General features: G+C 45.4%; 1 protein-coding gene across 2 annotated transcripts in view; it reads left to right on the forward strand.

Annotated features, from left to right (window-relative positions):
* COL10A1 (collagen type X alpha 1 chain) overlaps positions 1 to 24,031 on the forward strand; it is a 68,742-nt gene that overhangs the window by 35,257 nt on the left and 9,454 nt on the right. The window contains exon 1 of one of the 2 annotated variants that reach the window (XM_033939768.1): positions 10,337 to 10,976. The exons of the other annotated variant lie outside the window; for it this stretch is intronic. The gene's annotated coding sequence lies outside the window, so the exon portion shown is untranslated. Of the gene's footprint in view, positions 1 to 10,336; positions 10,977 to 24,031 lie in introns of those variants that run through there. 2 annotated transcript variants of the gene reach the window in all.

Below are 24,031 nucleotides of genomic sequence, written 5' to 3' on the forward strand. Positions count from 1 at the left end.
CTGAGTGCTGTGTTCTGTACTGTCTGTAATTGTTTGGTCATGTAAGCGGGGCAGGGTAGATAAAGGCTGTTGCAGTAGTCTACAAGTCCTAGTACAAGTGATTGGACTAAGATCCTGTATTGTATTTTGTCAAAGAATTTTCTTATTTTTCGCAGGTTGCGCATGGTGTAGAAGGCTTTTTGGATGGTTTTGTTAGTATGAGTCTGCATTGTGCATCTCCTGTCTATTGTTACTCCCAGGATTTTGAGTGCTGGCTGTATTGGGTATGTGATTGCATTTGTCATCAGATCAGTTAAGGTAGGTTCTTTGTCTTTTTCTAGCAGCAGGAATTTGGTTTTATCCGTGTTCAGTTTCAGTTTGTGGTTGGTCATCCATGTTTCTACCGTTTCCAGAGTTTTTTTCAGTCGTCCTGATGAGTTGGGGTCTTGGGTATTGAAGGGGAGAAGGATAGTTATGTCGTCTGCGTAGCTGAATGAGACTAGAATAGCCGTACTGGGTCAGACCAACGGTCCATTAAGTCCAGTAGCCTGTTCTCATGGTAGCCAATCCAGGTCACTAGTACCTGGCCAAAACCCAAGGAGTAGCAATATTCCATGCTACCAATCCAGGGCAAGCAATGGCTTCCCCCATGTATTTCTCAATAACAGACTATGGACTTTTCCTCTAGAAATTTGTCCAAATCTTTCTTAAAACCAGCTATGCTATCTGCTCTTACCGTTCCAGAGCTTATCTATTCACTGAGTGAAAAAATATTTCCTCTTCTTGGGTTTAAAATATTTCCTTGCAATTTCATCAAGTGTCCTAGTCTTTGTAATTTTTGATGGAGTGAAAAATCAATCCACTTGTACCCATTCTTTTCCAAGCTGTAGAGCTATAACCTTTTTAGTCTTTCCTCATACGAGAGGAGTTCCATCCCCTTTACCATCTTGGTTGCTCTTCTTTGAACCTTTTCTAGTGCCATTATATCTTTCTTGAGATAAGGAAACCAGAATTGAGCACAATACTTCAGGTGAGGTCACACCATGGAGCGATACAGAGGCATTATAATATATTTAGTCTTATTAACCATTCCTTTTTAAATAACTCCTAGCATCTTGTTGGCTTTTTTGACCGCTGCCACACATTGGGTGGAAGGTTTCATCGTATTATCTAGAATGACTCCCAGATCCCTTTCTTGGGTGCTAACCCCCATGGTGGACCCTAGCATCTGATAACTGTGATTTGGGTTATTCTTACAAATTCCTAAGGTCTGCATTTTAACAACTTTGAACAGTTTAGTGCAGAGTCTTTCAAACTTTGTATAGCTCTGGCACACTAAACGGAGCAAATGTTTTTAGCAGCACATTATAACTGAAATTATAAAATTGCAAAACCAACAAAAAATTAAATTTGAAAGTTATTTATTTAAAGTTCCTTAAGCTATGTCTGAGTAATTGTAACAATGGTGAAACTAAAGTCGATAGAATAGAATTGCTAACAATGCAGTGGATGTGCTTGTTTTTGAGTGCAAATTAACTCAAAATGCAGCTTTATAGTCGACAAGTAAACACACATTTCATCATCCACCATCTGCAGTTGTTCTTTTTTTCAATTTAATTTTTGTCAGAGCTGAAAATCCAAGTTCACAAAGATAAGATCCAAACAGTAATAAAGCCTTGATTGCTTTGTAGGATAACTACTTCATAAAAAATCAAAATCAAATTACTTGCCGTTAGTTTTCAAGGACCAATTACATCTAAGAATGATGCTTGTCTTGGCGGATGTATCCTTACGCAAACAGATGCTCGTAACATTGACAAGACTCGTTCTTATGTGACATATATGTCATCAAGTTTCAAGTTTTATTAAAATTTGATGTACACGCAATATCAAATATTTCAATGCATATTACAGATTAAAAAGAGGAGAAACGATAAGACAATTTATTACAAAATAAAATATATACATACAAATTTATTACCGATACAAAAGGAAAGGGGGATGAACTACAGTCATTAAAGAAAGAGGAGAAACATTTATGGATAACACATCAGGAGGGGTGACAAATGAAGATAAAAAAAAAGAGAAAGAAGGCGAAAGGGAGGAGGATTTGAGTGTATAGTTTTGAAGGAAAATTTTAAAATAAAGTAAAATTCTGGAATCTCTCGTGGCACACCCAGAATCTCTTCAGGGCACACCACTGTGCCTTGGCACACAGTTTGAGATAAACTGGTTTAGTGTCATCTGCAAATTTAATCACCCCACTTGTCGTTCCAATTTCCAGATCATTTATAAATAAGTTAAATAGCACCGGACCCAGTACAGACCCCTGTAGCACTCCACTGTTTACTCTCCTCCATTGAGAAAATTACCATTTAATCCTACCCTCTGTTTTCTATCCAATAACCAATTCCTAATCCACAACTGAACTTTGCTACCTATCCCATGACACTTTAATTTTCTCAGGAGCTCTCGTGAGGAACTTTATCAAAAGATTTCTGAAAATCTAGATACACTATATCAACTGGCTCACCTTTATCCACATGTTTATTCACATCTTCAAAGAAGTCAAGCAAATTGCTGAGGCAAGATCTCCCTTGGCTGAACCTCTGCTGACTCCGTCACATTAAGTCATGCTTGTCTACATGTTCCACAATTTTATTTTTTATAATTGTTTCTGATCAAACCAAAGTGGAAGCTTAAGGGTTCTTTTACTAAAGCGTGCTAGCCATTTTAGCGTGAACACATTAGCATTTAGTGCACGCTAAAACGACTAGCGCACCTTAGTAAAAGGACCCCTAAATAATCTGCCTGCAACCAAATAAACAATGAAATGTAATAAATACGGGCAGAACAAGAATTGCTAAATCAGACTTTAACGTTGTTAAAACATGAGGAAAAGGACCTCAAACACCCGAACTATAGGTCATACCCCAAGTCTTACTGGGGTCATAGATATTATCAGTGGTCCGAAAAAAAACCTTTTAATTTTATTGTTTAAATAACTTTTTATATAAATTTTTCTTTGTATATTTTTTATATTTAGACTGAAATAGTAAATGAAACAGCAGAAACACCCAACGGAGAGTCTGCCATTTCACACATGGCTTCGTCAGGGGTTTAGTGTTTCATTCATTTACATGAACAAACAGTCAATAGATTAAATACCTGAAAAATAAAGGAAAGTACTGTTTAGACAAAATTACTTGGGTAATAGGCTGGTAAAAACCTCAGTGATATTCAAACAGCGGCGTTCAAGCTAACATTCTCAGCTTGCTTGAACTGTTTAAACATGGCGCCCACTATTTAACAAATCAAAATTGAAAACGTCCACTCATGACATTCAAACAGTCATAATTAGATACCTCATTAGATGACAATAGTGCTGAATGAGCAATTCGTAAAAAAAAACTGCTGTGAACACACCCACTGTGGATATCGTCATCAATTTATTTTCCTAAGAAAAAAAAGAACCTGATTTCAAGAAATGCTCACCATTCGATGTTACTATTTAAGTAGGTCGGCTGAAGAGAATGTAGTCTATGAATCCACCCCTGTTCTTTACGTAATAGCAGTTTACTACGATCACTACCTCGTCTGGGCACACACTGTGTATCAATAACAAAACACTCCAGATCTTCAAAACGATGGCCCAGAATCTGACAAGTGGTGCTTCCACTCTACCTTTCTTGATATTATGTCTGTGTTCAGTTAATCATAAGCACATATAATTTACATGTATTTGAACAAAATCTTTTATCCCATCCCCTTCCAGTAATAAACTACATTAATAACAAACATTTTTACCTACCCACCCTCCCACCCACCCTGGATGTGCAAAGAATTACCAAATACAATATTCAAAAATATCTAACCTGATATAATATATGATGTCAATGGGCCCCATATCAATTTAAATTTACTACTATGTCCTAACCATTCCGCATTTATTTTCTCCTTCCTATATGTGGAGCATAAGTTTGCCTACCAAAAGGAGAAGTTAAGACAATCAGCATTCTTCCAGTTCTGCGTGATCATCTGCAAACCAAAATGCTCTGAAAAAGTATTATTTATATAAAATCTAGCAGAAGGGGAGCTATACAAGGTTTGAATCATTTAAATGAATCCAGATCCTATACCAAACCAATCCATTGCTTGATACATAAAAGTCCACTTTACACAATCAAAGGCCTTCTCCGCATCCAATGAAACAGAGAAAGCTGGATCACCCATGGCCTTTGTTAAATTTAACATGTGAAAAGCCAATCTTGTCTTGTTTGAAGAATGCCTTTGAGCAATGAAACCCATTTGATGCATACCAATGATATAAGGGAGAGCCTTGGCCAAGCATAAAGCCAATAACTTAGCCAAAAGTTTTCCATCCACATTAATCAAAGCAATTGGCATGTAATTTGAAACCAACGTAGGATCGCTATTTGGCTTCGGCAAAATAATAGTTAAAGATTCAGCTATAGTACCTGTAATACAACCTTTAGTCAGTTGGTCCTCATATAAATTTAATAGATGAGGTAATAAGGTAATTTGAAAGAATTTGTAAAACTCTACAGTGTATCCATCACAACTTGGAGCGGATCCAACTCTAAGGGACTTCAATGCTGTCTGTATTTCTTTTTGTGAACTAGGTACCTCGAGACTTCCTTTCATATGGTCGGGAATTTTAGGCCCCTTAATCAACTTTAGAAACTCTAAACCCTCTTCCTCTTTAGTTGAATAACGCTCAGAAGAATGCAAGCGTTTATAAAATTTCAAAAATTGTTTTAAAATATTTCCAATTTGAGATTGAATTACTCCATTCTCATCTGCAATAGCCACAATGTTTACTTTCCTCTTTTTTGCTTTAAGATAATTAGCCAGTAATCTTCCCGCTTTATTCGAGTTTCCATAATACAAAGCTTTATGAGATACCAACTCTTTCCTGGCCAACTGGGAAGAAATATCATTATACCTATATTTTGCTTTTAAAAGAGCCTGAAAAGTAATTTGTTCCCAATTTGATATCAACTGTGACTCTAGATCCTTAATATTTTGTTCAAAATTAAGAAATTATTTGTTGAGTTGTTTTCTAATATAAACTGAATATGAAATTATGTGCCCTCTCATCGTGGCCTTAAAAGCATCCCATAAAGTTTCTATAGAGATTTCTTCCGATGCATTAATTTGAAAAAACTCATTCATTTTCACCTGAAATTCCTCCATAAAGTTGGAATCTGCCAGCAGCGCATTATGAGGGGAATCTACGGGATCCCAGTCAACACGGATTCACCAAGGGTAGGTCCTGCCAATCCAATCTCATCAGCTTCTTTGACTGGGTAACAAAACAGCTAGACTTGGGAGAATCCGTGGACGTCATATACTTAGACTTCAGCAAAGCTTTCGATAGTGTCCCGCATCGCAGGCTGTTGAGCAAGATGAAATCAATGGGGCTGGGAGAAACACTAACTACATGGGTCAATGACTGGCTGAGTGGCAGACTTCAGAGGGTGGTAGTTAACGGTACCCTCTCTAAAACATCGGAGGTGACCAGTGGAGTCCCGCAGGGCTCAGTCTTGGGCCCGCTCCTTTTCAACATATTCATAGGGGACCTAACTCAGGGGCTTCAAGGTAAGATAACATTATTCGCCGACGATGCCAAACTATGCAATATAGTGAGAGACGGCAATTCACCCAATAGTATGACACAGGACCTACATTTGTTGGAGCTTTGGTCTTCGACCTGGCAGCTGGGCTTCAATGCTAAGAAATGCAAGATCATGCACCTCGGCAGCAGAAATCCGTGCAGAACTTACACCTTGAATGGTGAGCAGTGTTCCCGCTAAGCTGCGCTGGCGCACAAAATAGTACATCGCAGCGCACAAGTTTCACGTCACAGCGCACACTCGAGCGGAGGTGAGAGGAAGCGGCGGCGGTCTGCCCTGATCGCCTAAGATGCAGCAGCGGCGGCTCCTTTCATGATCCCGGGGATCATGAAAGGAGCCGCCGCTGCTGCATCTTAGGCGATCAGGGCAGACCGCCGCCGCTTCCTCTCACCTCCGCTCGAGTGTGCGCTGTGACGTGAAACTTGTGCGCTGCGATGTACTATTTTGTGCGCCAGCGCAGCTTAGCGGGAACACTGATGGTGAGACCGTAGCTGGAACTTCAACAGAACGAGACTTGGGAGTGATCATCAGCGCAGACATGAAAACTGCTGATCCTGTGGAGAAGTTTTCATCTAAGGTAAGACAGTTGTTAGGTTGCATCCGTAGGAGTTTCGTCAGCCTGAAGCCTGAAGTCATAATGCCATTATACAGAACCATGGTGAGACCTCATTTGGAATACTGTGTGCAATTCTGGAGGCCACACTACCGAAAAGATGTGTTGAGAGTAGAGTCGGTGCAACGGATGGCCACCAGGATGGTCTCGGAGCTCAAGGATCTATCGTACGAGGAAAGGCTGAAAAATTTGCGCCTGTACTCACTCGAGGAACATAGTAAACTGAAGACTTTTCTCTTTAAAGATGCCTTCCTAAACTAATCATAAGAGGCTCTTCCACCCCAACCTTCTAGTCTTTGAACTAATTTATTTTTCTTTTTACAATTTTATTGAAATCTTAATATTTTTTTTTTTTTTTACTCCCCTTTCCTTACGTGTTTACCTTACTTGTTTCTTCAATTTCTAAACAAATTGTAACTTTTTCCCATCTCTTCCCTATGTTCCTAGTCTTGTTAAATTTGTCAATAGTCTTGTTAGTCTTATTTACTGTATTACCCCCCTTATATTGTAATTTTATCAGTATGTACATCGCTTAGAATTTAGATTAAGCGATTAATCAAATTATTATTAAACTTGAAACTTGAGACATGATCGAGACATTACCGGCCGTATCGAGATGGAAGAAGAGATTCTCTTTCTCAAAGGACCCTCAGCCACAAGAGGGCATCCTCTCAAACTCAGGGGTGGGAAATTTCATGGCAACACCAGGAAATATTTCTTCACCGAGAAAGTGGTTGATCCTTGGAACGAGCTCCCGGTGCAGGTGATCGAGGCAAACAGCGTGCAAGAATTTAAGAGCAAATGGGATGCCCATGTGGGATCCCTTAGAGGGTTAAGCCAAGGGAACCTGTCACCAGGAGTGGGATCTCTAGGATAGTAGACTTGGGGGTGGGTCAGTAGAGTGGGCAGACCTGAAGGGCTATGGCCCTTATCTGCCGTCATCTTCTATGTTTCTATGTTTATTGAATCTCCAAACAGGTCTATCGGTTTCTCTTTCAATCATTTCAAATTCAATCCAAAAGCCCCCATAAACTGTCTTAACTCATAAACTCTACTGCCACTTGGATTTGTGAAGAAAGATCTCTCAAATTCACTGAACAACTTTTGCAGTGACCACATTTGAAATGTCCCAATGGTAGACTAGATTTGGATTTCTTGTCTGGTAAATCCAAAGGGCTTAAGATTTCTTTAAGGTTTTTACATCTGGAATATGCCATTCTGAGTTTAAGGTCTTTCAATTGTGAATTTCGTATAATAATAATAAAAATAATAACTTTATTCTTTTATACTGCCAACACCAGCAGTTCTAGGCGGTGTTTACATAAAAGAGGACTGGACAATGTTTGTTTAAGAGGTTATTAATGGTTGGGCTGGTGTTATTGTATCGCAGTAAGGCTGTTTGCAAATTAGAACATAAGATTTGCTGCTGCTGGGTCAGACCAGTGGTCCATCATGCCCAGCAGTCTACTCACACGGTGGCCCAAAGACAAGTGCCCTATTTGAGTCTAGCATTACTTGTGTATGTTCTGTTCCAGTAGGAACTCATCCAATCTTGTCTTGAATCCCTGAAGGGTGCTTTCCCCTATAACAGCCTCCTGAAGAGTGTTCCAGATTTCTACCACTCTCTGGGTGAAAAAAACTTCCTTACGTTTGTACAGAGTCTTTTCCCTTCTAACTTTAGCGAGTACCCTCTCGTTCTCTTCACCTTGGAGAGGTTGAACAATCTCTCTTTCTCTACTAAGTCAATTCCCTTCAATATCTTGAATGTTTCAATCATGTCCCCTCTGTCTTCTCTTTTCAAGGGAGAAGAGGACCAGTTTCTCTAGCCTCTCGTACGGCAACTCCCCTGGTCCCTTAACCATTTATGTCGCTCTTCTCTGGACCCTTTCAAGTAGTACTATGTCCTTTTCATGTACTGCGACCAGTGTTGGATGCAGTATTCCAGGTGGGGGTGTACCATAGCCCGGTATAATGGCATGATAACCTTTTCAGATCTGTTTGTGATCCCCTTATTAATCATTCCTAGACCAACAGCGTGCTTGACTTTAAGAATAAATGGGACATCTACGTGGGATCCCTACAGAGGCCTAGTAAGGCACTCAGACTTGATGGGGTGGGTCAGTAGAGTGGGCAGACTTGGTGGGCTATAGCCCTTTTCTGCCGTCATCTTTCTATGTTCTATGTTTTCTATGTTTTCTGTTTGCCCTTTTCATCGCCGCCACGCATTACGCGGACGGTTTCATTGACTTGTCTACAAGTATTCCCAAGTCTCTTTCCTGGGGGCTCTCTCTGAGTATAGCACTGGACATCCTGTATTCGTGCATATGATTTTTGCTACTGACATGCATCACCTTGCACTTATCAACGTTGAACCTCATTTGCTATTTCGCGGCCCATTCTTCGAGCGTATTTATGTCTCTTTGTAGGTCTTCACAATCCTTCTGTGTCCTCACTACTCTGATTAACTTTGTATCGTCCACAAATTTAATCACCTCACTCATCGTGCCAATTTCTAGGTCATTTATAAATATGATGAAGAGCACAGGTCTGAGCACCGAACCCTGCGGCACACCACTCGTGATGCTATTCCAGTCCGAGTATTGTCTATTCACCCCCACTCTCTGTTTCCTATCCACCAGCCAGTTTTTAATCCATGTGAGTATATCGCCCTCGATTCCATGGCTCACAATTTTTCGAAGTAGACGGGCTCGCAATTTTTCAAAGTAGACGATCATGCGGAATCTTATCAAATGCCTTCTGAAAATCTAGATATACGATGTCGACTGGGTCACCTTTGTCTATCTGCCCATTTACTCCTTCAAAGAAGTGCAGTAGGTTTGTCAAGCAAGATCTTCCTTTGCTGGCTGGTCCTCATCAGTTTGTGTCCATCAAGGTGATCGATGATGCGGTCCTTTATCAGCGCCTCTACCATCTTTCCCGGTACTGAAGTCAGACTCACAGAAAAATTGAGAGGAGGCAGATTCAAAACGAATGCTAGGGAGTTCTTCTTCACTCAGAGGGTGGTGAACTCCTGGAATGCACTTCCAGGAGAGGTGATAGGACAGAGTACAATATTGGGGTTCAAAAAGGGACTGGATGACTTCCTGAAAGAGAAGGGGATTGCAAGGTATAGATAGAGGGTTACTTACAGGATATTAAATAAATAGGGTATAAACGTTTTAGGTAAGGTCATGGACCTGGGGGGCCGCCGCGGGAGTGGACTGCTGGGCGTGATGGACCCCTGGACTGACCCGGCAGGGGCAATGCTTATGTTCTTATGTCTGTAGTTTCCCGGATCTCCCTTCAAACTTTTCATGAAGATCGGCGTAACATTTGCCACTTTCCACTCTTCCAGAATCTTTCCTGATTTGATCGACAGATTGGCTATTAGTTGGAGCAGTTCAGCTATTCTCGCCTGATGTTTTCCTGTTGGATGTACTTAAAAGATTCTCACGGGTATTGTATTTGGCTCATCTATAGGCGTTGTTAAGTGTATGTCTATTTTAGAAACATAGAAACATCATGGCAGATAAAGGCCAAATGGCCTATCCACAATAAACATTATCTTTTTTTCTCTCTGAGAGATCCCATGTGCCTATCCCAGGCCCTTTTGATTTCAGACACAGTCTTTGTCTACAACCCTTTCTGTTAAAAAGGTATTTCCTTAGATTACTCTGGAGCCTATTACCTCTTAACTTTATCCTATGACCTCTCATTCTAAAGTTTCCTTTCAAATGAAAGAGATTGGACTCATGTGCATTTACACCATGTAGGCATTTAAATGTCTCTATAATATCTCCCCTCTCCACCTTTCCTCCAAAGTATACAGAATGAGATCTTTAAGTCTGTTCCCATACTCCTTATCACGAAGACCACACACCATTTCAGTAGCCTTCCTCTGGACCGACTATCCTTTTTATATCTTTTTGAAGATGCGGTCTCCAGAATTATCCTATATAATAAAAGGCTAGCCGCGCATGCGCACTCCTATCAACGTGCTTCTGTGATCTGTAGGTCTGTGGCCGCAGGAGTGCGCATGCGCGAGTCCCCAGCCTTACTTCCCAGCACCTACCTACATTTGTTTGCCTTAAGGAGCTTAGCCCGCGAAATACTGTTTTGTTTTTCTCCGTCCCCTTCAGTCCCTGTAAGCTGCACAAGCGCGTCGGCTCGAGCCACTTCTCAGCCCCAGACGTTAAGACCAGCCGGAGAGCAAGTGGAGTGCCTGCAATCCACTGTCATGCGAGCCCTGCGTTTGGCGTCTGCGACGCCAGCTTCCCTGCATGCCTTTTCTGTACGAGTCCCCAGCACAAGCGCGTCGGCTCGAGCCACTTCTCATCTCTGCCTTGATTACACATAACAATAAAAAATGCCCCAGACATTAACACCAGCCGGAGAGCAAGTGGAGCGCCTGCAATCCACTGTCATGTGAGCCCTGTGTTTGGTGTCCGCAACGCCGGCTTCCCTGCATGCCTTTTCTGTACCGATTACGCCCGAACTCGCCCAAAATCAAAGCTACACCTAAGCGGAAGCTCCTCTCAAGAGTCGCATGCAGATGGGGGTCGTGGGAGGAGGTGCCATGGCAAGTGCTGCACAGGGACTTGAGGGGGAGGGAAATACCGCTTCTCCTGCAGAGAGCCTCTTGGCTGGGGAGAAATACAGGCAGACAGCTTTGTGATGTTCCCAGAACAAATGTGGCAGCTCAATCCAACGTGAATCGAAGTAAACAGGTATGTACGTTCTTCTATTGACCTGAACAAAGCACTGGCAAGTTTTGAGCCACACCACCCGTCGGGCTAATAGCATGCGCGTTCAACTGTTGTCAAAGCAAATTTCCACGTGCGCACGTTCGCATACCAACGAGTGTCGAGTGCCGGTTTAACTTAGGTAGCAGTGAAAGACACTCACAGAAGGACAGGGGGCTGAGACAGATTGAAAAAAAAAAAAAAACCAAACAACAGTGGACAAGGAGAGAGACACACACAGACACTCACAGAAGGACAGGGAGCTAAAGAGACAGATTGAAAAAAAAAACAAACAAACAACAGCGGACAAGGAGAGACAGACACACAGACACTCACAGAAGGATAGGGGGCTAAAGACACAGATTGAAAAACAAAACAAAAAAAATACAGTGGACAAGGAGCGAGAGAGATACACACACACACATAAAGAGAGAGAGACACACAGACACTCACAGAAGGACAGCGGGCTAAAGAGACAGATTGAAAAAATAACAAAACACAGAGGACAAGGAGAGAGAGAGACACACAGACACAGAAGGACAGGGGGGCTAAAGAGACAGATTGAAAAAAAAAAAAAAACCCCACAGAGGACAAGGAGAGAGAGAAGGAGAGAGAGACACACACAGACACTCACAGAAGGACAGAGGGCTAAAGACACAGATTTAAAAAAACACTAAAACCAGTGGACAAGGAGAGAGAGACACACAGGAAAAAAAATGACAAACAGACATACAGCAGCCAAGGAGACAAACAACAAAAAATACAGACATACTTACATACAGCGTCCAAGTAGACAGACAGAGAGACAATGGGCAAGGAGACAGCAAAAAAAAAAAAAAAATACAAACATCCAAACAACAGCCAAGGAGACAAACGGAAAAAATAAAAAATAAAAAATACAATGCCCAAGGATAAATTCAAGAAAAAAAGACATATAGACATACAGCAGCCAATGAACAGACAGACAGACATCGACCAAGTAGACAATCAGCAAAAAAACACAAACAAACACAGCGACCAAGGAGATAGGCAGACAGACAACGGTTAAGGAGACAGACATCAAAAAAAGAGACAGACAGCAGGCAAGGAGACAGAGAACAAAAAAAATACAAACAGCCAAACAACAGCCAAGGAGATAGATGGAAAAAAAAGGCACACATACAGTAGCCAATTAGAAAGACAGAGAGACAGTAAACCCCCCCCCCCCAAAAAAAAAAAACATACAGTGGCCAAGGATAAATAATGGAAAAAAAGACATACAAACATACAGTGGCCAAGGAGTTAGACTGCAAAAAAAGACATACAGATATACAGCTGCCAATGATACAGACAGACAGCAATCAAGTAGACAACAACAGCCAAGGAGATAAACAGAAAAATATGGCAGACATACAGTAGCCAATTTAAAAATACAGCAAAAAAACAAAAAACAGAGAAACATACAATAGCCAATGAGACATACAGAAAGACAACGACCAAGGAGACATACAGTAAAAAACCACAAACAATCATACAGCAGCCAAGAGACAGACAGACAACTGCTAAGGAGACAGAAAGAAAAAAAATAGAAACATATAGCACCCAAGGAGACAGGCATGCAACAAATAGGAAAAATATAAAAACTTTTAATAAATCAACCATACAATGGATATTAAAGCTCTCACATTAAGTTTTCAGTAATTTTTTTAAACTATTAAGATTGCACATCTATTCTAGCACCCGTTAATCTAACGGGCTTAAACACTAGTACACAATATTCTAAATGAGGTCTCAGCAAAGTCTTATACAAGGGCATCAATACCTCCTTTTTCCTAGCCATACCTCTTCCTATGCACCCTAGCATTCTTCTAGCTTTTGCCATCACCTTTTCAACCTGTGTGGCCACCTTAAGATCATCACATACAATCATACCCAAGTCCCACTCTTCTGTCGTGCACATAAATACTTCACCTCCTAAACTGTACCATTCCTTCGGGTTTTTGCAGCCCAACTGCATGGCATTGCATTTCTTAGCATTAAATTTTAGCTGCCAAATTCCTAGTTAGTTATTTAGATTTTTGGGTTTTTTTTTTCTTTATCTTTATTGAATTTTCAAAATAATCACAAGATAACCTTGTTGAAGAAAATCAGCTGTAAAAATACAAAGAAGAAGGGAAGCCAGGGCACGAGGCAGACCTCGGCGGTTTCTGCCTTTGTTTTTTGCTTTTTTTTCTTTGTCCGTTGCAGGGCCGGAGAGGGCAGGAGAGGCGAGAGGAAGGAAGCCAGAGCAGGCAGGAGGACCGGCGAGAGATAGCTCCGCCCCCTCACTGCGTCATAGGTCGCATCGGCGCCCGGGCTCCCCTTTAAGAAGAAGGGAAGCCAGGGCACGAGGCAGACCTCGGCGGTTTCTGCCTTTGTTTTTTGCTTTTTTTTCTTTGTCCGTTGCAGGGCCGGAGAGGGCAGGAGAGGCGAGAGGAAGGAAGCCAGAGCAGGCAGGAGGACCGGCGAGAGATAGCTCCGCCCCCTCACCGTGTCATAGGTCGCATCGGCGCCCGGGCTCCCCTTTAAGAAGAAGGGAGCCAACGGCGCCCAGCCGTTCGGCGCACGGCGAAGGCGAGCGGCAAAGGCGCTCGCCTTAGTGAGAGCGCCTTTGCGAAGGAGCCTTGCGAGGGAACCAGAAACTTTCTTTTCTCTTTTCTCTCTCTCTTACCCACAGCAGGAGCACACCAGCACTTCACGAGAGCGATGGAGGACCCAGGATCCCAGAGGTACTTTCCGGTATACTGCACAGAGTGTAATATGTACGACTACCTCCCCTTGGGAAGGCGGGAGTACATATGCAGTCGGTGTCAGGAACTGGAAAGCCTGAGGATGGAGGTCGACAGATTGAGGGTCAGGGTCCAGGAACTGGAGGGACTGGAGGGACTGCGCAACACAGAGGAGACAAGCTGGTCAACCGAGGACACAGACGGAGCAGGCCCCATTGCGGACCAGGTGAGGGACCTCGAGAGATTCATCGAGGAAGCCTATAGGAGGAAGGTGGAGGAACAGGACCAGCAGCTGCAGACCCAGGATCCACAAGGCGACACTGGGGAAGGACCTAGCGGAGGAACCACGCAAGAGGAGGAGACCGTGACTCACCGGGACCCCGAGGGAGAGACACCGCACTACACCGAGGACACGGACCTGAGACAGAGGAGGTTGCTGAAGAAAGGGAAGTCTGCTATTGTGGTGGGAGACTCGATCTTGAGAGAGGTTGACAGTCACGTAGCTGGAGGAAGGGAGGACCGGCTGGTGACTTGTCTCCCAGGGGCCAAGACACGAGACATCACCAATAGGATCGAGAGGATCCTGGACGGAGCAGAGACGGAAGAGACTGCGGTGATAATCCACGTCGGAACGAATGATGTGAGCCGGAGGAACTTCAGCATGGCCACACTGACTGACCAGTTCAGGGTCCTGGGACGAAAGCTGAAGAGGAGTACCCGGAGGATAGCATTCTCAGAGATCCTGCCTGTACCGAGAGCAGATGCAAAGAGGCAGGCAGACCTCCAAGCTGTGAATGCATGGTTGAGGAGATGGTGCCAGGAGGAGGGCTTCCACTTTGTGAGGAACTGGACGTCCTTCTGGAGAAAGAGTAAGCTCTACAGGCGGGACGGCCTGCACCTGAGCACAGCGGGAACTAGACTACTGGCAGCCAATGTGAAGAAGGAGATCGAGAGGGCTTTAAACTGAGGAGAGGGGGAAAGCCGACAGCTGATCTGATGTTGACGCTTCGGACAACAGTATCCAGAACAGATGCTGAACGGGCTGACTGCAAGGAGGAAGTAGAGAGACCGATGGATCTTATGATCAGACAGCGAGGGAAACATCAGGTAAAGGGAGCTTGCTGGGAGGAGACTAAGGGGCATGGAGACACAAGGGGAATGGGTGGCACGAGGGCGAAAGCTGAGGGAAACATAGGGGTGCCACAAGGCGAGGGGGATCAAACGGAGGCTCAAGGGATGATAGCCCAGGAGGGGGACGGTAGGGCTAGAAAACCCAGAGGAAAAGCGGGGAAGTGGGGTGGCGGGAATGTGGGGAAACCGAAAGCTACGAAGGTAAAGGCTGAGGGCAAAGCAGAAGCACAGGGAACAGGAGAACTGCCCGAAGTTCAAGGGGAGGCGGCCCAGGTAAATACAGAGGTGGAGGAAAAACGACGGGACCTGCGGTGCTTGTACGCAAATGCAAGAAGCCTCATGGCCAAGATGGGTGAACTAGAGGTCGTGGCCAAGGGGGAAGACCTGGATATAATTGGAATTACAGAAACATGGTGGACAGAGGAGAATCAATGGGATGTGGCGCTGCCGGGGTACAAGCTCTACAGGAGGGACAGGACCCACAAGAAGGGGGGAGGCATAGCACTATATATAAAGGAATCTATCTACTCGGTCGGGATGGACATGGCAAAGAAGGCAGAGGGGCTGGAATCGCTATGGGTCAAATTGCCGGGAAACAAGGGTGCAGGCATAAAACTGGGGCTGTACTATCGCCCACCTGGTACACCGGAAGGAGTCGGACACGACTTGGAAGCTGAACTGAGACAAGAATGCAGGACTGGAAGTGTAACAGTGATGGGGGATTTCAACTACCCGGGGATTGACTGGAGTATGGGTCACTCCAACTGCACTAGGGAAACAGGATTTGTAGAAGCTGTGAGGGACTGCTTCATGGAGCAACTAGTCAGGGAACCAACACGAGGGAGTGCTACTCTTGACCTCATCCTAAATGGATTAGGGGGGCCTGCAAGAGGGGTAGAAGTGGGAGGACCACTAGGAAACAGTGACCACAACGCGATCAGATTCACATTAGAAAGGAGGACACCCACAGTAAGGAGGACCGCAACAACTGCGCTCAACTTCAGGAAAGGGAACTATGTTGCTATGAGGGAAATGGTGGGGAGGAAGCTCAGAAACATCCTTAGGATGGAGACTGTAGGAAGCGCCTGGACCCTATTCAGGGACACCCTGCAGGAAGCACAAAGAATGTACGTCCCCAGTTTCAGGAAAGGCGGCAAGAACAATCGGTCAAAGGACCCGGTTTGGATCTCAACAGAAGTAAAGAGGGCAATAAAAGACAAAAAAGTATCCTTCCGGAGATGGAAAAAGGACCCAACGGAGGTAAATCTCCAGGCGCACAGGAAATGCCAAAAAGAATGCCACCGAGAGGTTAGAAAAGCAAAAGGGAAATACGAAGAGGGGCTGGCCAGGGAGACGAAAAACTTCAAGGAATTCTTCAGTTACGTAAAGGGGAAGCGACCAGCGAGAGAGGAGGTGGGGCCGTTGGACGATGGGGATAGGAAGGGAGTGATTAAGGAGGATAAAGAGGATTAAGGAGGATAAAGAGGTAGCTGAGAGGTTGAACACGTTCTTCTCGTCGGTTTTCACGAGAGAAGACACATCTAATATACCGGACTCAGAGGAGCTCATGAGTGGGGAACAGGCTGAAAAATTGGAACACATAGAGGTAAGTAAGGAGGATGTCCTCAAACAGATAGACAGGCTAAAATGCGGCAAATCACCGGGCCCGGACGGGATCCACCCAAGGGTTCTAAAGGAACTAAGACAAGAAATAGCGGGCACAATCCAGCATGTTTGCAACCTATCCTTGAAAACTGGAGAGGTACCAGAGGACTGGAAATTGGCGAATGTCACACCTATCTTCAAGAAGGGATCGAGGGGTGACCCCGGGAACTACAGGCCGGTGAGCCTGACTTCAATTATAGGGAAGATGGTGGAAGCTATGATCAAGGACAGTATTTGCGAGCACATCGAGGGAAATGGCCTACTGAGAACAAGCCAGCATGGATTCTGTAAGGGAAGGTCATGCTTAACGAACCTTCTGTACTTCTTTGAGGGAATAAGCAGTCGGGTGGACAATGGGGAACCTATAGACATCATTTACCTCGATTTTCAAAAGGCTTTCGACAAGGTGCCACATGAAAGGCTGCTTAGGAAGCTGTGGAACCACGGGGTGGGAGGGGATGTGCACAGATGGATCGAGCACTGGTTGTCGGGTAGACTGCAGAGGGTCGGAGTAAAGGGACAATATTCTGACTGGCGGGGAGTCACGAGCGGTGTGCCACAGGGATCGGTGCTGGGGCCGTTACTCTTCAACATATTTATCAATGACCTAGAAAAGGAGGCAAAGTGCGAGGTTATAAAATTTGCAGACGATACTAAACTGTGCGGCAGAGTTAGGTCCAGGGAGGAGTGTGAGGACCTACAAAGGGACCTGGACAAACTGGAAGACTGGGCAAACAAATGGCAAATGCGCTTTAACGTGGAAAAATGCAAGGTCATGCATATAGGGAAAAAGAACCCATTGTTCAACTACAAATTGGGGGGGGCATTGTTGGGAGACAGCAGTCTTGAGAGAGACTTGGGTGTGATGGTGGATAAATCACTGAAGCCATCTGCACAGTGCGCAGCAGCCTCGAAAAAAGCCAACAGGATGCTGGGCATCATAAAGAGGGGCATAACAACCAGGACACCGGAAGTCATCATGCCATTGTATCGAGCGATGGTGCGTCCACATCTGGAATACTGCGTTCAATATTGGTCGCCGTACCTCAAGAAGGACATGGCAGTACTTGAGAGAGTCCAAAGGAGAGCAACGAAACTGGTAAGAGGGCTGGAACACTGCCCATACGCTGAGAGGTTGGATAGGCTGGGGCTCTTCTCTCTGGAAAAAAGGAGGCTCAGGGGAGATATGATAGAGACCTTCAAAATCATGAGGGGCATAGAGAGGGTGGATAGGGGCAGATTCTTCAGGCTGAAGGGAACAACAGGTACGAGGGGGCATTCGGAGAAACTGAAAGGAGATAGGTTCAAAACAAATGCAAGGAAGTTTTTTTTCACGCAAAGGGTCGTGGACACTTGGAATACGCTACCGGAGGAAGTGATCAGGCAAAGTACGGTACAGGGATTCAAACAGGGATTGGACGGATTCCTGAGGGATAAAGGGATCGTGGGATACTGAGGGAGGAGCTGGGATGTAACACAAGTATAGAAAGCTAACCAGGTAATAAGTATAGAAACCCAACCAGGTCGTGCATGCGCAAGACCAGAGGGTTAGGAATTCGATGGGAAGATAGGACTTCAATGAAAAACCAAGGTGGCAAGGGAGCCCCTTCTGGTGATTCAGATAGGTCGTGACCTGTTTGGGCCGCCGCGGGAGCGGACTGCCGGGCAGGATGGACCTATGGTCTGACCCGGCGGAGGCACTGCTTATGTTCTTTAAATTAAATCAAATCTCAAGGGAAACAAATTACCGTATTTTCGCGGATATAACGCGCGCGTTATACGTGATTTTACGTACCGCGCATACCCCTCGCGCGTTATATGCCTGAGCGCGGTATAGAAAAGTTTTTAAACATAGTTCCCACCCCGCCCGACGCCCGATTCACCCCCCCAGCAGGACCGCTCGCACCCCCACCCCGAACGACCGCTCGCACGCGCTCCCACCCGCACCCGCATCCACGATCGGAGCAAGAGGGAGCCCAAGCCCTCTTGCCCGGCCGACTCCCCGACGTCCGATACATCCCCCCCCCCGGCAGGACCACTCGCACCCCCACCCCGAAGGACCGCCGACTTCCCGACAATATCAGGCCAGGAGGGAGCCCAAACCCTCCTGGCCACGACGACCCCCTAACCCCACCCCGCACTACATTACGGGCAGGAGGGATCCCAGGCCCTCCTGCCCTCGACGCCAACCCCCCTCCCTCCAACGACCGCCCGCCCCCAAGAACCTCCGACCGCCCCCCCAGCCGACCCGCGACCCCCCTGGCCGACCCCCACGACCCCCCCACCCCCCTTCCCCGTACCTTTGGAAGTTGGCCGGACAGACGGGAGCCAAACCCGCCTGTCCGGCAGGCAGCCAACGAAGAAATGAGGCCGGATTGGCCCATCCGTCCTAAAGCTCCGCCTACTGGTGGGGCCTAAGGCGCGTGGGCCAATCAGAATAGGCCCTGGAGCCTTAGGTCCCACCTGGGGGCGCGGCCTGAGACACATGGTCGGGTTTGGCCCATGTGCCTCAGGCCGCGCCCCCAGGTGGGACCTAAGGCTCCAGGGCCTATTCTGATTGGCCCACGCGCCTTAGGCCCCACCAGTAGGCGGAGCTTTAGGACGGATGGGCCAATCCGGCCTCATTTCTTCGTTGGCTGCCTGCCGGACAGGCGGGTTTGGCTCCCGTCTGTCCGGCCAACTTCCAAAGGTACGGGGAAGGGGGGTGGGGGGGGTCGTGGGGGTCGGCCAGGGGGGTCGCGGGTCGGCTGGGGGACGGGCGGAGGTTCTTGGGGGGGGGCGGTCGTTGGGGGGAGGGGGTTTGCGTCGAGGGCAGGAGGGCCTGGGATCCCTCCTGCCCGTAATGTAGTGCGGGGTGGGGTTAGGGGGTCGCCGTGGCCAGGAGGGTTTGGGCTCCCTCCTGGCCCGATATTGTTGGGGAGTCGGCGGTCCTTCGGGGTGAGGGTGCGAGTGGTCCTGCCGGGGGGGGGGATGTATCGGACGTCGGGGGGGGGGGCATCAGGCTTTCAGAATGGGGACAGACCTTCAAGGGGGACAGGACTTCAAGGGGGGACAGTGCACGGAAAGTCAGGGGGGGTGAACGGAGAGTCGGGACAGCGCACGGAAAGTCAGGGCAGTGCACGGAAGTCAGGGGGGTGAACGGAGAGTCGGGACAGCGCACGGAAAGTCAGGGCGGGCGAAAGGAGCGTCGGGCATCATGCGCGTTATATGCCTGAGCGCGGTATAGAAAAGTTTTGGTACATATCATCGTGATTTCTGCGCGCTATACCCCTGTGCGCGTTTTACACAGGTGCGCGTTATATCCGCGAAAATACGGTAAACCTTCCTAGACCACAATGCATCCTTGGAGAATTCCTAGAAAATGTGAAGAGAAACAATAATTCTAATAATAACTTGATATATAAAGAATAGGCTTAGCAGTACAGTTCCCTATACAATATATTTAACTGCAAGATACTTGACTAAACATTTACATGGGTAGGCTAATAGAAAAGTTGCCCCCAGCGTCACTGTCTCAGTACTCATTGCCAAGAAAAGTTTACGTCTCTCTTGCATTTGTCTTGAGACATCTGGGTATATCCAGACCCTTTCCCCAAAAAATGGTAATTGGGAATTTCGGAAGTATAATCTCAGAAGTGAATTAGCGTCTTGCTCAAACACAAAAGAAACCTATAGTGTGGCTCGCTCTGTGGAGTCTGTAGGTGATGATTCCAGCATATCTGTAAGATTTAGTTGCTCCAAAGTTGGTCCTTCGGGAGTGGCTCCTGACTTTTTTGTAGGAATATAATATATATGGTTAACCGGAGAAATTAAGTTAATACTTCAACAAGATATTTTCCTAACATTTCTATAGGTGACACTCCAATTGAATGAGGAAAGTTGAGAATCCGCACATTTAATCTTCTATTTTTAGTTTTTTGTTTATATGTCTCCTTGTCACTGTAAATCCTTATATATCTAAGATATTGGGAAGAAGGCAAACTGTCCTTCAATTGTTTTGAATGGCAGCTATCGTAATAAAGAAAAGTGTTTTTATCAGTTGATTTTTTTATATACTGATGTCTTGAAATAATCCTCGAGGAAATCATTTTTCACTCATAGAATGTTTAGGCTCTGGAATGCATCGCCAGAAGTTATGGCAAGAGTGGATAGCATAGCTGGTGTAAGAAGGGTTTGGACAATTTCCTGGAAGAAAAGTCCATAGTCTGTTATTAAGAAAGACATGGGGGAAGCCTCTGCTTGCCCTGGATCGGTAGCATGAAATGTTGCTACTCTTTGGGTTTTTGCCAGGTACTCGTGACCTGGATTGGCCACCGTGAGAATGAGCTACTGGGCTTGATGGACCTTTGGTCTGACCCAGTACGGCATGTTCTTATGGTATCGCTCCACTCTTATTACTCCCTATACTCCCCCCCTCCCTCAAGGACTCTAGTCTTCGTCCCTTCTATTTTGCTGTGTTGCATGTGTGGAACAACCTGCCTGGCTCATTATGTCAGGCTCTGTCTCTGGTGGTATTCAAATCCAGACTGAAAGCTCACTTATATGAAGCTGCATTTAAATGCTACTCCACTAACATATCTGTCATCCCCTCAATTGTCTGCTACCACCTCTTCAGTCCCTTCCTATTCCCTTCTTGAGTACTAAGTTCAGACTCCTCTTTGTCCTATGTGATGTCACCACATTAGCCCCTTTAATTCCCTACCTGAGCACGTTCTGACTCCCCTTTTGCCAGGACGGAATCCACCCAAGGGTACTGAAAGAACTAAAGGAGGAAATAACGGAACTACAACAGAAGGTTTGTAACCTATCCCTGAAAACAGGCGTGATCCCGGAGAATTGGAAGATAGCTAATGTTACGCCCTTTTTAAAAAAAGGATCGAGAGGTGACCCGGGGAACTACAGACCGGTAAGTCTGACTTTGGTTCCGGGGAAGATGGCAGAAGCGCTGATAAAAAACAGCATCGATGAGCATCTAGAAAGGAATAAACCGATGAAAACAAGCCAACATGGCTTCTGCAAGGGAAGATCGTGCCTAAAGAACTTATTGCACTTCTTCAAAGGAATTAACAAACAAATGGACAAAGGGGACTCCATAGACATCGTATACTTAGATTTCCAAAAAGCCTTTGACAAGGTACCCCATAACCGCCTACTACAGAAACTGAAGAACCATGGGGTGGAAGGAGAAGTACATAGATGGATCAAAAATTGATTGGCGGGTAGGAAGCAAATGGTAGGGGTGACGGTCCACTACTCGGATTGGAGGAGGGTCATGAGTAGTTTTCCGCAGGGGTCGATACTCAGACCGCTGCTGTTCAATGTATTTATAAACAATCTAAAAACAGGGACGAAGTGCGAAGTAATAAAATTCGCAGATGACACCAAACTATTTAGTGGAATTGGGACCAATGAGGACTGTGAGGATTTACAAAGGGATCTGAACAAACTAGAAGAGTGGGCGATGAAATGGAAGATGAAGTTTAATGTAGAGAAATGTAAAGTATTGCATGTAGGAAACGGAAACCCGAAGTACAGCTAAACAATGGGAGGGCTGGTAATGTGTGAAAGTACCCTAGAAAAGGACTTTGGGGTGATGGTGGACAGGACAATGAAGCCGTCGGCACAGTGCGCAGTGGCCTCTAAGAAGGCGAATAGAATGCTTGGTATTATCAAGATCGGTATTACAATCAGAACGAAAGAAGTTATCCTGCCGTTGTATCAGGCAATGGTGCGCCCGCATCTGGAGTACTGCGTCCCATATTGGTCGCCATACCTTAAGAAGGATATGGTGATACTCGAGAGGGTTCAGAAAAGAGCGACACGATTGATAAAAGGTATGGAAAACCTTTCATATGCTGAAAGATTAGAGAAACTGGGGCTCTTTTCCCTGGAAAAGAGGAGGCTTAGAGGGGCCATGATAGAGACTTACAAGATCATGAAGGGCATAGAGAAAGTAGAAAGGGACAGATTCTTCAAACTTTCGAAAACTACAAGAATGAGAGGGCATTAAGAAAAATTGAGAGGGGACAGATTCAGAACCAATGCTAGGAAATTCTTCTTCACCCAAAGGGTGGTGGACACCTGGAATGTGCTTCCAGAGAGTGTGATAGGACAGAGTACGGTATTGGGGTTTAAGAAGGGATTAGACGATTTTCTGAAGAAAAAGGGAATAGAAGGGTATAGATAGAGGATTACTATACAGGTCCTGGACCTGATGAGCCACCGCGTGAGCGGACTGCTGGGCACGATGAACCTCTGGTCTGACACAGCAGAGGCACTGCTTATGTTCTTATGTTCTTAAAGACTTGTTCAACAAATCTCTACAATTGTTCAACAATCAATACCTGTAGACCAGTCAGAAGATAGCAGTCTGATTTGAAGGAACTTTTCATCAGATTAAATACCCTACTTCCTGTCAGTACAGTTGTTGAGCACCTTTTTAGTTGTGTCGATCTAATAATAACTCACGAGTACAGTAACATAGACGTTCATTTTTTAAAATTTAGTTTTACTGAAAGCAAAGTGGATTGAATTGTAGAGAAAAAATGCTAACAATAGTTGTATTCCTTGTAACATAGTAGATGAGAGTGGTTCCTGGGGATTGGAGGAGAGTGGATGTGGTCCCTATTCACAAAAGTGGTCACAGGTATGAAGCAGGAAACTACAGGCCAGTGAGCCTCACTTCGCTTGTTGGAAAAATAAGGGAAGTGTTGCTGAAAGAAAGGATAGTGTACTTCCTTGAATCTAATGGGTTACAGGATCCGAGGCAACATGGCTTTACAAAAGGTAAATCATGCCAAACGAACCTGATTGGATTTTTTGATTGGATGACCAGAGAGCTGGATCGAGGACATATGCTAGATGAAATATACATAGATTTCAGCAGAGCCTTTGACACGGTTCCTCATAGGAGGCTGTTGAACAAACTTGAAGGGCTGAAGTTAGAACCCAAAGTGGTGAACTGGGTTAGAAACTGGCTGTCGGACAGATGCCAGAGGGTGGTGGTTAATGGAAGTCGCTCGGAAGAAGGAAAGGTGAGTAGTAGAGTCCCTCAGGGTTCGGTGCTGCAGCCAATCCTGTTCAATATGTTTATGAGTGACATTGCTGAAGGGTTAGAAGGAAAAATGTGCCTTTTTGCAGATGATACCAAGATTTGTAACAGAGTAGACACTGAAGAGGGAGTGGAAAATATGAAAAAGGATCTGCAAAAGTTAGAGGAATGGTCTAATGCTTGGCAACTAAAATTCAATGCAAAGAAATGCAGAGTAATACATTTGGGGATTAATAATCGGAAGGAACCATATATGCTGGGAGGTGAGAAGCTGATATGCACGGACGGGGAGAGGGACCTTTGGATGATAGTGTCCGAAGATCTAAAGAGAGGCGTAGCCAGTAGAAGGAAGAAGGTGTTGATGCCCTGTACAGGTCATTGGTGAGGCCCCACTCGGAGTATTGTGTTCAGTTTTGAAGACCGTATCTGGCGAAGGACGTAAGAAG

The sequence above is a fragment of the Geotrypetes seraphini genome, chromosome 3, assembly GCF_902459505.1.
Source record: "Geotrypetes seraphini chromosome 3, aGeoSer1.1, whole genome shotgun sequence".
NCBI classification, from domain to species: Eukaryota; Metazoa; Chordata; class Amphibia; order Gymnophiona; family Dermophiidae; genus Geotrypetes; species Geotrypetes seraphini.